This window comes from Salvelinus fontinalis, chromosome 3 (genome assembly GCF_029448725.1).
Source record: "Salvelinus fontinalis isolate EN_2023a chromosome 3, ASM2944872v1, whole genome shotgun sequence".
NCBI classification, from domain to species: domain Eukaryota; kingdom Metazoa; phylum Chordata; class Actinopteri; order Salmoniformes; family Salmonidae; genus Salvelinus; species Salvelinus fontinalis.
Genome location: NC_074667.1, coordinates 29719467 through 29734395, shown reverse-complemented (window position 1 = coordinate 29734395; position 14929 = coordinate 29719467). Strand labels below are relative to the sequence as shown.

The 14929-nt window shown below is 45.9% G+C and overlaps 1 protein-coding gene across 2 annotated transcripts in view; it reads right to left on the bottom strand.

Moving 5' to 3' along the window:
- Window positions 1-14929, bottom strand: part of LOC129843393 (contactin-2-like) — a 108963-nt gene that overhangs the window by 34961 nt on the left and 59073 nt on the right. Inside the window, exon 2 of one of the 2 annotated variants that reach the window (XM_055912108.1) lies at window positions 7643-7734. The exons of the other annotated variant lie outside the window; for it this stretch is intronic. The gene's annotated coding sequence lies outside the window, so the exon portion shown is untranslated. The remainder of the gene's footprint in view (window positions 1-7642; window positions 7735-14929) is intronic. 2 annotated transcript variants of the gene reach the window in all.

Below are 14929 nucleotides of genomic sequence, written 5' to 3'. Positions count from 1 at the left end.
TCCAAGGTCTTTAGAAAGAAACATCAATAAGCCAGGAAGGTTCTGGCTCTTTTACTCGGAAGCTGGCACGGAAGGTAGAATTGATCTAGTACATCTGTCGGAACTTCTCCAGACAGCTCACAGCCTAGTAAGCTCATTTACAGACCAGGAACAAGTTACTCCATGGCAGAATTCCCTGGACAGACCCGGCTAACATAATCTACTCTGTCAGCCTGTGTTCTCCCTCTGTGCTCTCCCACTCTCCCGAAACTGTCACCTTCTGACACTTCACTGGATACTACCGTTATTAAACACAGAGAGCGAGGGAGGGGGGATAGAAAAGGGAGTGAGATAAAGATATGAGAAGGGGGGACAGGGAAGAGAGAAAGAAAAATATGGCAATAAAAAGAGCAGAGGAGAGAAAAACAGACAAAAAGCGAGCCAGGCAAAGACAGAGATATATTTCTCATCAAATCAGCTCACAGCTTAATGACTGTGGAAGGAGGAGATGAGAGCGGAGCAGCATATCACATTGCTCTCACGCCTTCATCACACCACAGCCAAACAACTGGGTCTGGTTCAACAGTCAGCTCAAAGTAGATAGAAACATTCATATGACATGCTGTAATAGGGCTTGGATACACTGAAATGATGACATGACAAGACAATTAGTTAGCAGTGACAACCAGGAAAAGTATCTGGTTGCTTTGCAATGGAACGTAACTCCTTCACGACTCCTGCAGATGCAGGTGCGTCACTTTAAAGATCAACGCCGTCAATTTGTTGCACCTGATGATTTCCATACGGCATCTCATTGCCAGCCAAACCGACTACCAACAACCAGGTGTTGTGCATTTAGTAATCAACGGAACCACAACTGAACAAAACACGTCTCACCCCTCAGGCAATGAGAGTTTCCTGTAAATCGGTCCATATGAATTGTCGTATCAGGGTAAAATCTGTCCAATACGTGCAGTCAGTGCAGACCCTTCCATTTCTGTGTGTAGCGCTGGGGAATATTGTGTCCCATTGACGATCCTCAGGGTGAGTCACCCATCAGTGCACACCTCTTCCTCTCTTCCTCGCTCTTCCTCTCCTCCTCATCTCTCTGCTCCTGTAATTGGAACTCAGAACTCTGACACATTCTGACAGATAACAGTAATGGAACCAGCACTGTTCCAGTCTAGACAGGAAGCGTTCCTCCCGTGGGCACTGATCTAGGACCTGCTTTACCCTCTCCTAATCCTATGACCACAAGGGGGAAATCACAAAACTGACCTTAGATCATTGTTGTCTGTTTTGATCTCGGCTGAATTATTCTGGGCTGTTTCTGGGGGCCGGCTGGTCCAAGCAACTTAACCAAGGACCACAGATGGGCTGTTTATGAGGAGTGGTTAAAAACTGATTGTGTCTCTGGAGAGGAGAGGGCCCAGATTGGTGATTCTACAGTTTAGAGTGAGCAGCAAAGAGAGGGTACACACACACGCACGCACGCACGCACGCACACACGCACACACGCACACACGCACACACGCACACACGCACACACGCACACACACACACACACACACACACACACACACACACACACACACACACACACACAGAGATCCTGAAATTAGATTCATGTGCGATTGATTTTATTATTAGTGTCATGCAAGGATGCACAGCCCACATGGGCTTATAAGACACTGTATTCACTGTAGCAAAATGAAATAATTTGTCTGAGTGTCTCTGATGGCTGATTACAGACTCAACGTGTACCACTCTACCACTCTGATGCTCATTTTCTCCGTTTGGGTTCAGCCGGCTATACTGCAGTGCTCTTAGCAGCCCCTTCGCTATCAACAAAACGCCACACACACGCTCTCCACACAGTATGGATGGCTGGAGACCGAGCTAAGCCTTTTAAGGATGCTCCTCTGTCAGTGTGGGTGTTTTCCCAGAGGCCCCTCAGTTATCCACCATTATCTGCACATTCTTCACATAATATGGATGACTGGGTCCGGATCACAGTAAAGGGTGACTGGTACTGTGTTCCATCTTTGCAGTGTCTTTGCGGGGGGGGGGGGGGGCGGTATGCTGTAGTTGAGTGCTTGAGTTAACACCGACTTCACTTGTGTGGAGTGGAGTGTTGGTCTGACTGCTGGAGAAATCTCTGCAGCTCACTCTCTTTTCTCCCCTCCTTTTCATAATATTCTCCTATGTGTTCCTATCCTCCATCCATATACACTGAGTCAACACAGAATGCGCAATGGCGCTATCAGAGATGGTCGCCTTGTTTCAGGTCCTTAGAAATCTATGCAGTTATTTGTTATTTTATGTATTATTTCTTACATTGTTAGCCCAGAAAATCTCATGTGTTATTACATACAGCCGGGAAGAACTATTGGATATTAAAGTGATGTCAATTTACCACCATTACGACCAGGAATACGTCTTTCCTGAAGCGTATCCTTTGGACCACCCTGGACATGCGATCTTATCCCAGAGGCCGACCCAAAATAACGTGGTCGCCACAGGAGAGGCAGATGGAGCGGCCTACTGGTCAGACTCAGAAGGCGAGCACACCATCCACCGCTTCCGAGCATATTACTCACCAATGTCCAATCTCTAGATAACAAGGTGGACGAAATTAGGGCACGAGTTGCCATCCAGAGAGACATCAGAGATTGTAACATTCTCTGTTTCACGGAAACATGGCTCACTCTGTATATGTTGTCAGGGTCGGTACAGCCACCCGGTTTCTTCACGCATCGCTCCGACAGAAACAAACATCTCTCTGGTAAGAAGAAGGGCGGGGGTGTATGCCTTATGATTAACGACTCATGTTGTATTCACAACAACATACAGGAACTCAAGTCCTGTTCACCTGACCTAGAATTCCTTACAATCAAATGCCGACCGCATTATCTTCCAAGAGAATTCTCTTCGATCATAATCACAGTCGTATACCCCCACCCCCCCAAGCAGATCCTTCGTCGGCCCTGAAAGAACTTCACTGGACTCTATGCAAGCTGGAAACCATACATCCCGAGGATGCATTTATTGTAGCTGGGGATTTTAACAAAGCTAACCTAAGAACAATACTTCCAAAATTCTATCAGCATATCGAATGTGCGACATGAGCTGGTAGCATTCTGGATCATTGCTACACGAACTTCAGCGATGCAGACAAAGCCCTCCCCCGCCCTGCCTTCGGCAAGTCTCACCATGACTCCATTTTGTTGCTCCCATCCTACAGACAGAAACTAAAACAGGAAACGCCCGTGCTTAGGTCAATACAATTCTGGTCTGACCAATCGGATTCCACGCTTCAAGATTGCTTCGCTCACGTGGACTGGGATATGTCCCCGGATAGCCTCAGACAACAACATTGATGTACAGTTGAAGTCGGAAGTTTACATACACTTAGGTTGGAGTCATTAAAACTCCTTTTTCAACAGATCCACCAACTTCTTGTTGACAAACTATAGTTTTGTAAAGTCGGTTAGGACATCTACTTTGTGCATGACACAAGTAATTTTTCCAACAATTGTTTACATACAGATTAATTCACTTGTAATTCATTGTATCACAATTCCAGTGGGTCAGAAGTTTACATACACTAAGTTGACTGTACAGCTTGGAAAATTCCAGAAAATTATGTAATGGGTTTAAAAGCTTCTGATAGGCTAATTGACATCATTTGAGTCAATTCAGTGCCTCTTTGCTTGACATAATGGTAAAATCAAAAGAAATCAGCCAAGACCACAGAAAAAAAATGTTGACGTCCACAAGTCTGGATCATCCTTGGGAGCAATTTCCAAACGCCTGAAGGTACCACGTTCATCTGTACAAACAATAGTATGCATGTATAAACACCCTAGGACCACGCAGCCATCATACCGCTCAGGAAGGAGATGCATTCTGTCTCCTAGAGATGAACGTACTTTGGAGCGAAACGTGCAAATCAATCCCAGAACAACAGCAAAGGACCTTGTGAAGATGCTGGAGGAAACAGGTACAAAAGTATCTATAAAAACAGTAAAACGAGTCCTATATCGACATAACCTGAAAGGCCGCTCAGCAAGGAAGAAACCACTGTTCCAAAACTGCCATAAAAAAGCCAGACTATGGTTTGCAACTGCACATGGGGACAAAGATCGTACTTTTTGGAGAAATGTCCTCTGGTCTGATGAAACAAAAATATAACTGTTTGGCATAATGACCATCGTTATGTTTTGAGGAAAAAGGGGGAAGCTTGCAAGCTGAAGAACATCATCCCAACCTTGGAGCACGGGGGTGGTAGCATCATGTTGCGGGGCTGCTTTGGTGCAGAAGGGACTGGTGCACTTCACAAAATAGATGCCACTATGAGGTAGGAAAATTATGTGGATATATTGAAGCAACATCTCAAGACATCAGTCAGAAAGTTAAAGCTTGGTCTTCCAAATCATCAATGACCCCAAGCATACTTCCAAAGTTGTGGCAAAATGGTTTTAGGACAACAAAGTCAAGGAATTGGAGTGGCCATCACATAGCCCTGACCTCAATCCTATAGAAAATGTGTGGGCAGAACTGAAAAAGTGTGTGCGAGCAAGGAGGCCTACAAACCTGACTCTGTTACACCAGCTCTGTCAGGAGGATTGGGCCAAAATTCACCCAACTTATTATGGGAAGCTTGTGGAAGGCTACCCAAAGTGTTTGACCCAAGTTAAACAATTTAAAGGCAATGCTACCAAGTACTAATTGAGTGTATGTAAACTTCTGACCCACTGGGAATGTGATGAAATAAATAAAAGCTGGAATGAATCATTCTCTACTATTATTCTGACATTTCACATTTTTAAAATAAAGTGGTGATCCTAGCTGACCTAAAACAGGGAATTGTTTCTAGGATTAAATGTCAGGAATTGTGAAAAACTGAGTTTAAATGTATTTGGCTAAGGTGTATGTAAACTTCCAACTTCAACTGTATACGCTGACTCGGTGAGTGAGTTTATTAGCAAGTGCATCGGAGATGTCGTACCCTATGTGACTATTAAAACGTTCCCTAACCAGAAACCGTGGATTGATGGCAGCATTCACACGAAACTGAAAGTGCGAACCACCACTTTAATCATGGCAAGGCGACTGGAAACATGACCGAATACAAACAGTGCAGCTATTCCCTCCGCAAGGCAATCAAACAAGCAAAGCGTCAGTATGGAGACAAAGTAGAACCGCAATGCAACGGCTCAAACATGAGACGTATGTATCAGGGTCTACAGTCAATGGCGGATTACCAAAAGAAAACCAGCCCCGTCGAGGACATTGACGTCTTGCTCCCAGACAAATTAAACAACTTCTTTGCTTGCTTTGAGAACAATACAGTGCCACTGACACAGCCCTCTACCAAAGCCTGTCGGCTCTCCTCTGCGGCCAGCGTGAGTAAAATATTTAAACGTGTTAACCCTCGCAAGGCTGCCGGCCCAGAAGGCATCCCTAGCTGTGTCCTCAGAGCATACGCAGACGAGCTGGCTGGTGTGTTTACGGACATATTCAACCAATCCCTATCCCAGGCTGTTGTCCCCACATGCTTTAAGATAGCCACCATTGTTCCTGTTACCAAGAAAGCGAAGGTAACTGAACTAAATGACTATCGCCCCATTGCACTCACTTCTGTCATCATGAAGTGCTTTGAGAGACTAGTCAAGGATCAAATCACCTCCACCCTACCTGATACCATAGACCCACTCCGATTTGCTGACCGCCCCAAAGGTTCTACTGACGATGCAATCACCATCACACGGCACACTACCCCTGTCCCATCTGGACAAGAGGAATACCTATGTAAGAATGCTGTTCATTGACTACAGCTCAGCATTTAACACCATAGTACCCTCCAAACTCGTCATTAACTTCTTATAGCTGCAGGGGCAGTATTGAGTAGCTTGGATGAAAGGTGCACAGAGGTGCCCAAAGTAAACGGCCTGCTCCTCAGTCATAGCTGCTAATATATGAATATTATTATTAGTATTGGATAGGAAACACTCTGAAGTTTCTTAAACTGTTTGACTTATGTCTGTGAGTATAACATAACTCATATGGCAGGCAAAAACCTGAGAAGTTCCACTTCCTGTTTGGATTTTTTCTGAGGCTGGTAGATTTTCAACCAAGATCCCATTGAAATTACAGCGAGATATGGATGAGTTTTCACTTCCTACGGCTTCCACTAGATGTCAACAGTCAATAGAACTTTGTCTGATGATTCTAATGTGAAGGAGGGCCGATTGAGACAGTTATGATTCACCACTGCCATGAGGTGACCACGCATTGAACACGCGCGTTCACGTAGAGGCAACTCCGTTCCATCGCTCAACTGAAGTCAATGTAATTTTCCGGTTGGAACGTTATTTAAGATGTATGTTAACAACATTCTAAAGATTGATTCAATACATCGTTTGACATGTTTCTACTGACTGCTACGGAACTTTTGGACATTTCGTCACATTATAGTGGACGCGCTTTGTGACTTTGGAATTTTTTACCAAACGCGCTAACCAAAGTAGCTAATTGGACATAAATAACGAACATTATCGAACAAATCAAGCATTTATTGTGGACCTGGGATTCCTAGGACTGCATTCTGATGAAGTTCATCAAAGGTAAGGAAACATTTATCATGTATTTTCTGGTTTCTGTTGACTCCAACATGGCGGCTAATTTTACTATTGTTCTGAGCTGCGTCTCAGATTATTGCATGGTTTGCTTTTTCCGTAAAGCTTTTTTGAAATCTGACACATTGCATTAAGGAGAGGTATATCTATAATTCCATGTCTATAACTTGTATTATCATCTACATTTATGATGAGTATTTCTGTTGAAACGATGTGGCTATGCACTATCACTGGATGTTTTTGGAACTAGTGAATGTAACGTGCCAATGTAAACTCAGTTTTTTTATATGAATATGAACTTTATCAAACAAAACATGCATGTATTGTGTAACATGAAGTCCTATGAGTGTCATCTGATGAAGATCATCAAAGGTTAGTGATTCATTTTATCTCTATTTCTGCTTTTTGTGACTCCTCTCTTTGGCTTGAAAAATGGCTGTGTTTTTTGTGACTAGGTACTGACCTAACATAATCAGAAGGTGTGCTTTCGTCGCAAAGCCTTTTTGAAATCGGAAACTGTGGTGGGATTAACAAAATTCTTGTATGTTTGAGGAATTTTAATTATGAGATTTCTGTTGTTTGAATTTGGCGCCCTGCACTTTCACTGTCTGTTGTCAAGTCGATCCCGTTAACGGGATCTCAGCCATATTAACATCTGCTAACCATGTGTACGCGACCAATAAAATTTGATTTGAGTGTGGTTGATGGTACTTTTGCCAATTGACGTTCATATGTGTCGTTTATAATGCTCCATCCCAAACCACATCCCACAGACAGACACCACAACACCTCTTTTTCCATCTATCCCCACCATCTATCCCCACCATTGTTCAGCCCTCTCCTTGTCTACCTTCTCCTCCCTCCAGCCCTCCATCCCTCCCTCTAAAGTTGTCATGCTCCATAAAGGAGGGAAGGACGGCCTGAGGCCATTGAGCTTTTAGCTCAGCCCAGACATCTGCCGACAGGACACACACTCCCACAAGGACCACACACACACAGGACACTCTCATAATGGCACTTACCACCCCAGATGAGCTGTTTGGGACAACACTCTGTGCAGGGGGGAGGAGAGAGGGAGGAGGAGAGGATGAAAAAGGAGGTGGGAAGGGGATGACTGACAGGGACACCAGAAGACAAAACCTTTAATTATTGAAGTCATTTTTTATCAGCTAAGATCCCAACAGTCCTGCCCTACCCTCTGTGGTGACAACTAATATCCTGTCTGCTCTGGCCTTGGAGCGTGACACACACACACACACACACACACACACACACACACAGCTCTGAAATGTCCCGTCTTCTTGGCGATAACCATCTCTTTAGCAGGTGTTTGATGAGAAAGCAGAGGGTGTTAGCTGTGCCTGCCAGGACCCCTGAGAACATCAAACATAACACTGATCTGGTCCCTAAATCCATCTCTGGGATGAACTGTGGTGATTGGGAGCTTTGGATGGCTTCTACATCATACACCTCTGTGAATAGCATACACATGCACCAACACACACACACACACACACACACACACACACACACACACACACACACACACACACACACACACACACACACACACACACACACACACACACACACACACCCTGATCCCTAGCTGTTGATTCAAAGATAAAGAGGCTTGAAGATGGAGATGGCTGATATTGCAGCGTGAGATGACAGCCACTGGCAGCATGACTGGAATCATAACTTAGTCATGACATCAAACACACACACACACACACACACACACACACACACACACACACACACACACACACACACACACACACACACACACACACACACACACACACACACACACACACACACACACACACACACACACACACACACACACACAAAGGTAGAGATCATTACCACACTTTAGTAAGGAAGGTTAGGGACTGCTTAGCTGCAATTTCACAGGTAAATTGTTAAATAGCTCCAGATTTCAACACCTAATAATATAATGCACATCACGTCAATTTCACAGCTGGAAGATGTAGCACCTCAGACAGATATCGGTGACAGTCACATTAGCCTGCACATGCACACACAGTATATCCTCCGGGCGATATGGAATTCACACTCAACCTGACTTTAAATTGTTTGACTACAATTCACACTATTGGGCTTGTAAATCTGACAGACAAAGAGTACTCTACACACATACATTGGCAGGCACAGACTGTATTGGTTTTGACTTGTGGTTATTTTTGTAGGGGTGCCAGGTAGGTTGTGCCTACCAGAGAAAATATTGCTTTCTCCTTTTTGTTTGTCAGGGAATGAGTCCCATCTGGTCTGTGAAGTCTACACCAATACGAAGGACTCATGTAAAAGTCAGTATGGACATACACTTTTCATATATCCTTAAAACATTGGACATTACTTCAAACAACTGTTATTTTGCATGGGTTGTATTACCAACATAAATGATCACACATAATAATATAACAAACAATGAGCTCTGGTTCCTCAAGAAAAGTCCTGTACCTCAGGCCTAAAAGATTCCAGCCCGGTAGAGGAGTTCAGTGAACTCAAGTGACCTTAGTCACGCAATGTTTGTCCATTCATAAAAGTGTAGTGTAAACCCAGTCTCAATCATACAATCAAAATATCAAACTCTTTTACCACACAACCCTAAAGAGTATCAAATCTCAGTAGTCTTCAACTACAACTTGTCACGCCCTGATCTGTTTCACCTGTTCTTGTGATTGTCTCCACCTCCTCCAGATGTCGCTTATTTCCCCAGTGTATTTATCCCTGTGTTTCCTGTCTCTCTGTGCCAGTTCGTCTTGTATGTGTTCAAGTCAAGCAGCGTGTTTTCCCATGCTCCTGTTTTCTATTTTCTTTTTCTAGTCTTCCCGGTTTTGACCCTTGCCTGTTTTTACTGGACTTAGTACCTGCCTGCCTGACCCTTCTGCCTGCCCTGACTTCAAGCCTGTCTGCCACTCTTTACCTCTTGGACTCAGAATCTGGTTTTGACCTTTTGCCTGTCCACGACCATTCTCTTGCCTACTCCTTTTGGATTATAAATAAACTACACAGACTCTAACCATCTGCCTCCTGTGTCTGCATCTGGGTCTCGCCTTGTGACCTTACAGTACGAACTGGCAATGACAGACCCAGCAGACTTGGACCAGCTCCGCCAAGCTGTCTCCCTGCAGGGAGCCACTATTGGGAGACATGAGGAGCTGTTACAGGACCTTCTGGAAGGGCTCCGTTTCTTGACGGAACGCCCTGACCAGGGGTTTATAAGGAGATTATAGAGCAAATCAGGGAGTCAGCTCAGAGGCTGCCTGCTACCTCTGAGAAACCCCAACCACCCAGTAATTTTTCCCCCTATTAGTGGTGAGCTTGTACAGCCTACCCCGGCTCCCCGAGAACCCTGCTTACCTCCTCCGGAGTGATATTCTGGGGATCCTGGTACCTGCCAGGGTTTTCTTTCTCAGTGCTCTCTTATTTATGAGCTAAAGCCATCTACGCTTCCTTCAGACCAATCTAAGATAGCGGATGTTATTACGCTAATGTCGGGAAGGGCGCTCTCCTGGGCTACGGCAGTTTGGGAGCAACAATCCGTCATTTGTTGTCATCTGGAGGATTTCATGGCAGAAGTGAGGAAGGTATTCAATTCTCCGGTATCCGGGAAAGAGGCGCCCAGTAAACTTCTTGAATTATGTCAACTCCCGTAGTGTGGCAGACTAAGCGGTTGATTTTCGCACGTTGGCCGTCGAGATTGCCTGGAATCCGGAGTCTCTGTTCGAAACTTTTCTTCACAGATTATCTGAGGTGGTAAAAGATGAGCTAGCTGCTCGGGAATTACCGGTGGACCTCAAATCCCTCATTGCCCTCACCAATAGAATTGATGGACGCCTAAGAGAACGCAGTTGTGAGAGAAGGTCTGATCTCGGGCACACTCGTTCATCCACAGTGGCTCGCTCACCTCCGAGGGAACCCGGAAGTCCCCGAGGATGATTTTTCTGAGAGGATCCAAAGCCACCCGAGCTCCCTCAAGAATCACCGACGACGCGTGAGTTGGATACACCAGAACCTACGCAACTGGAAAGAGCTAGATTATCGCCTAGGGAACCTTCACATGGGCTAAGCTCCAACCGTTTTCTGTATTGCGCTGCTGCGGGGCATTTCATTGCTACCTGTCCAGTGACCTGGCGGCTCCCCTCTCTGCACTCACCTCTCCCAAGGTACCGTTCACTTGGTCACCAGCAGCAAACAAGGCTTTTGTGGATTAGAAGCAACGATTCACCACTGCCCCCATCCTCATCCATCCGGATCCGACCCGTCAGTTTGTGGTGGAGGTTGACACTTCCAACATGGGAGTAGGGGCCATTCTTTCCCAGCGATCCATCCAGGACCAAAAGCGTCCTCCCTGTGCCTTCATATCCCATCGTCTCAACTTGGCGGAGAGGAACTATGACGTTGGCAACCGGGAACTCCTAGCAGTAACGATGGCCCTGGGGGAATGGAGGCATTGGCTGGAAGGGGCGGAACATCCATTTTTGGTTTGGACCGACCACAAGAATTTGGAATATCTCCGCACAGCCAAGTGCTTTAACTCTAGGCAGGCCCGGTGGGCTCTGTTATTCACTCGGTTTAATTTAACCATCTCCTACCGCCCAGGGTCCAAACATGTGAAGCCGGACGCCCTTTCCCGTCTGTACAGTTTTGCTTCCACACCCTCAGAATCAGAGACCATTCTCCCTGCCTCATGTTTGGCGGCTGCGGTTGTCTGAGGTATTGAGGATCTGGTTCGCAAAGCACAACGTTCTCAGCCGGACCCTGGGAGAGGCCCGGCTAACCGGATATTCGTTCCTGACTTGGTCGGGTCCCAAGTCCTGGAATGGGCTCACTCCTCCAGGCTTACCTGTCATCCTGGTGCTCGTCGTACCCTGGCTTTCCTCCAACATTGCTTCTGGTGGTCCACCATGGCTCCTGATGTCTCGGCCTTCGTTGCCGCATGCATGGTGTGTGCTCAAATCAAGACTCCACGGCAAGCTCTGTCTGGTCTCCCTCAGCCACTTCCTGTTCCTCATCGCCCCTGTTCCCATATTTCCCTGGATTTTGTCACTGGGCTTCCTCCGTCAGATGGCAACACCACCATCCTGACGGTGGTTGACAGGTTCTCCAAGGCCACCCATTTCATTCCTCTTCCTAAATTACCTTCCGTACGGCACGTCTTCTGAATCAATAGACTCCTGGTCAACATTGTCTCAGATTGGTGTCATCAGCTTTCATCCCGATTCTGGAAGGCATTCTGTACCCTTATCGGGTCGTCGGTCAGCCTGTTGTCCGGGTTTCATCCCCAGTCCAACGGCCAGTCAGAGCGAGCTAATCAAGATATGGAGACGGTACTCCGAGGTCTTGTTGCCAGTAACCCCGCCACCTGGAGTCAGCAACTGGTCTAGGTTGAATATGCCAGGAACACTCTTCCCTTGCTCGGCTACTGGACTATCCCCCTTTGAATGCTCCATGGGATATCAGCCACCGCTCTTCCCAGAGCAAGAAGTGGAGGTCAACATACCTTCAGCCTAGATGTTCGTCCGTCGCTGTTGGCGTACCTGGAAAAGAGCTCTTCTCAAGAAAACCTCCAGCTATCGTCGACAAGAAGACCGCCACTGGACTCTGGCTCCTCGCTACTGGGTCGGGCAGAGGGTATGGTTGTCCACTCGGGACCTACCCCTTCGGGTAGAATCCCGTAAACTTCCCCCTCCTTTCATTGGTCCTTTCCCCATTTCTAGAGTCATTAGTCCAACTGCTATCCATCTGCTGTTGCCCCGTACCTTCCGTGTTCACCATACTTTTCATGTGTCCAGGATTAAGCCCTTGTCTCACAGTCCTCTGTCTTCTGTTTCTAGGCCCATCCCTCCCCCCGGGTCATTGATGTCCAGCCGGCATATACGGTGAGACACTTCCTGCGGGTTCGACCACGGGGCAGGAGTTTCCAGTAGTGGTTGACTGGGAGGGTTATGGTACAGAGGAGAGGTGCTGGTTTCCTGCTAAAGACATCCTTGACTCGTGCCTTATCGCCAATTTTCATCGTCGACACCACCGTCAGCCAGGTATGTGCCCAGGTAGGACACCAGGTGGCGTCCCTAGAGGGGGGGATACTATCATGCTTTGTTCTGTTTCACCTGTTCTTGTGATTGTCTCCACCTCCTCCAGGTGTCGCTTATTTCCCCAGTGTATTTATCCCTGTGTTTCCTGTCTCTCTGCCAGTTCGTCTTGTATGTTTTCAAGTCAATCAGTGTGTTTTCCGATGCACCTGTTTTCTATTTTCTCTTTTTCTAGTCTTCCCGGTTTTGACCCTTGCCTGTTTTTTCTGGACTCCGTGCCCACGTGCCTGACCCTTCTGCCTGCCCTGACTTCGAGCCTGTCTGCCACTCATTACCTCTTGGACTCAGAATCTGGTTTTGACCTTTTGCCGGTCCACGACCATTCTCCTGCCTACTCCTTTTGGATTATAAATAAACTACAAAGACTCTAACAATCTGCCTCCTGGGTCTTGCCTTGTGCCCTTACACAACTGACCACAAATCAGCACGGTATAAATCACACTCAAACAAATGAAATACTCTATGCAAATAAATTGTAGTCAGACAATTCAATCTGCCAACAGATCTCCAGCACAGAAAGGCCACGACGAAACAGAGGAGACCAAATGGGATGTGTAGTCCAAAGGAAGAAATGAGTGGATCCGATCTTGCTTAAACTTGAGACAAAGCTACAAAGCACACTTTTAAATACAACAAAACAAAGGGAGTAAAGAAGCTTCGGAACTGACGGTTGAACACATCTTCATTCGCACCACCATCACAACTACCTTTTTCGCATCTGATGCTGGCTATTTAATTGGGAGTTAAAGGGGAAGCGCCCTATTGGAAGGAGAAGCAGAGATGGTTCAGACAAATTCAGGGCCGTCACAAGACACACAGACCCTTTGTCATATACTTACTCAGTGTCCTTCCCTGACTCTCTCTCCCGCTCACTCGCTTACTTCCTTTCTCTCTCACACTGTGAACTACTCCCCACCCCGACTCAATCCCCCACCCCCAGCCGCCACATGGCACAGAATGATGTTGTCAGAGTTGGCAAGGATGTGTGTATCACATTCTCTCTCTGTGTCTCTGTGTCTGGCCCTGGGCATCTCAGATCGGTAGTCACTGACATGGACAGACACTGAAGGTGACTCCAGTCATGACCAAGTCTGAGCTAATACACTCAGACATGCACACACACACACACACACACACACACACACACACACACACACACACACACACACACACACACACACACACACACACACACACACACACACACACACACACACACAAACACACAAACACACAAACACAGCCAACAGACGGCAGGAATTGTGCTGGTCATGCATTATGTATTGAATCATTCTAGGATGTTCCACATTGGCTGTCAGTTAGTCACTGGGGCAGTACCAACCAGACTGAAGTATGAAACTATGAAAGAGTTAGAGGGTTTTAGAGGGTTTTCCACATTCAAACTGATGGACACACACACATATACACTGTCAAACACAAACACAATTTTACGCTTGGCTGTCCACACATCCTCCATTCCTGCACACACCACTTCTAAGGGCAACGTTTGACCATGCTGAGGACAGAGTTCAGAAAGCTCAGATGTGACTACTGCAAACCTATTGTTGAAAAGACATAAGCACAAATCAATATCAGCATTATAATCACAGCTCTATATCCTACAGATAGAGTTGGGATTTAGGGATTAGAATGTATGGCCAGATTTAGTGTTTACATAGTTTAGAGCAGGGCTATTCAAATGGTGTCCCTCCAGATTTGGATTTTATTTTATTTTATTAAACTGGCCCTTTGATCAATTCTGAATATTAAAAAAGGGTATGCAAAAAAATCTGCCGTTCAATTCCAAAATGACAAGCTCTATTGTGGTTGTCTATAGTGTGATTTCTAGTGGGTTTTAGAGGTTTCTAGAGCCTACAGTGCATTCGGAAAGTATTCAGACCCCTTGACGTTTTCAAAATTTTGGTACGTTACAGCCTTATTCTAAAATGGATTTAAAAAAATCATTTTCCAATCTACACACAATACCTTACAATGACAAAGCAAAAACAGGTTTTTAGACATTTGGGACTCGTTTCAGGAAACAAGGTCTATGTCGCCCGTCCCTACTACACAGGAGAGCCGTTTGAACTTAAAACTTTTTTGAAAATTCTAAATGCGTTTGTTTGGCAGAAATGCCATCTGGAACTTTCATGTGCCTTAATAACAAACTTGTATGCCATCTGT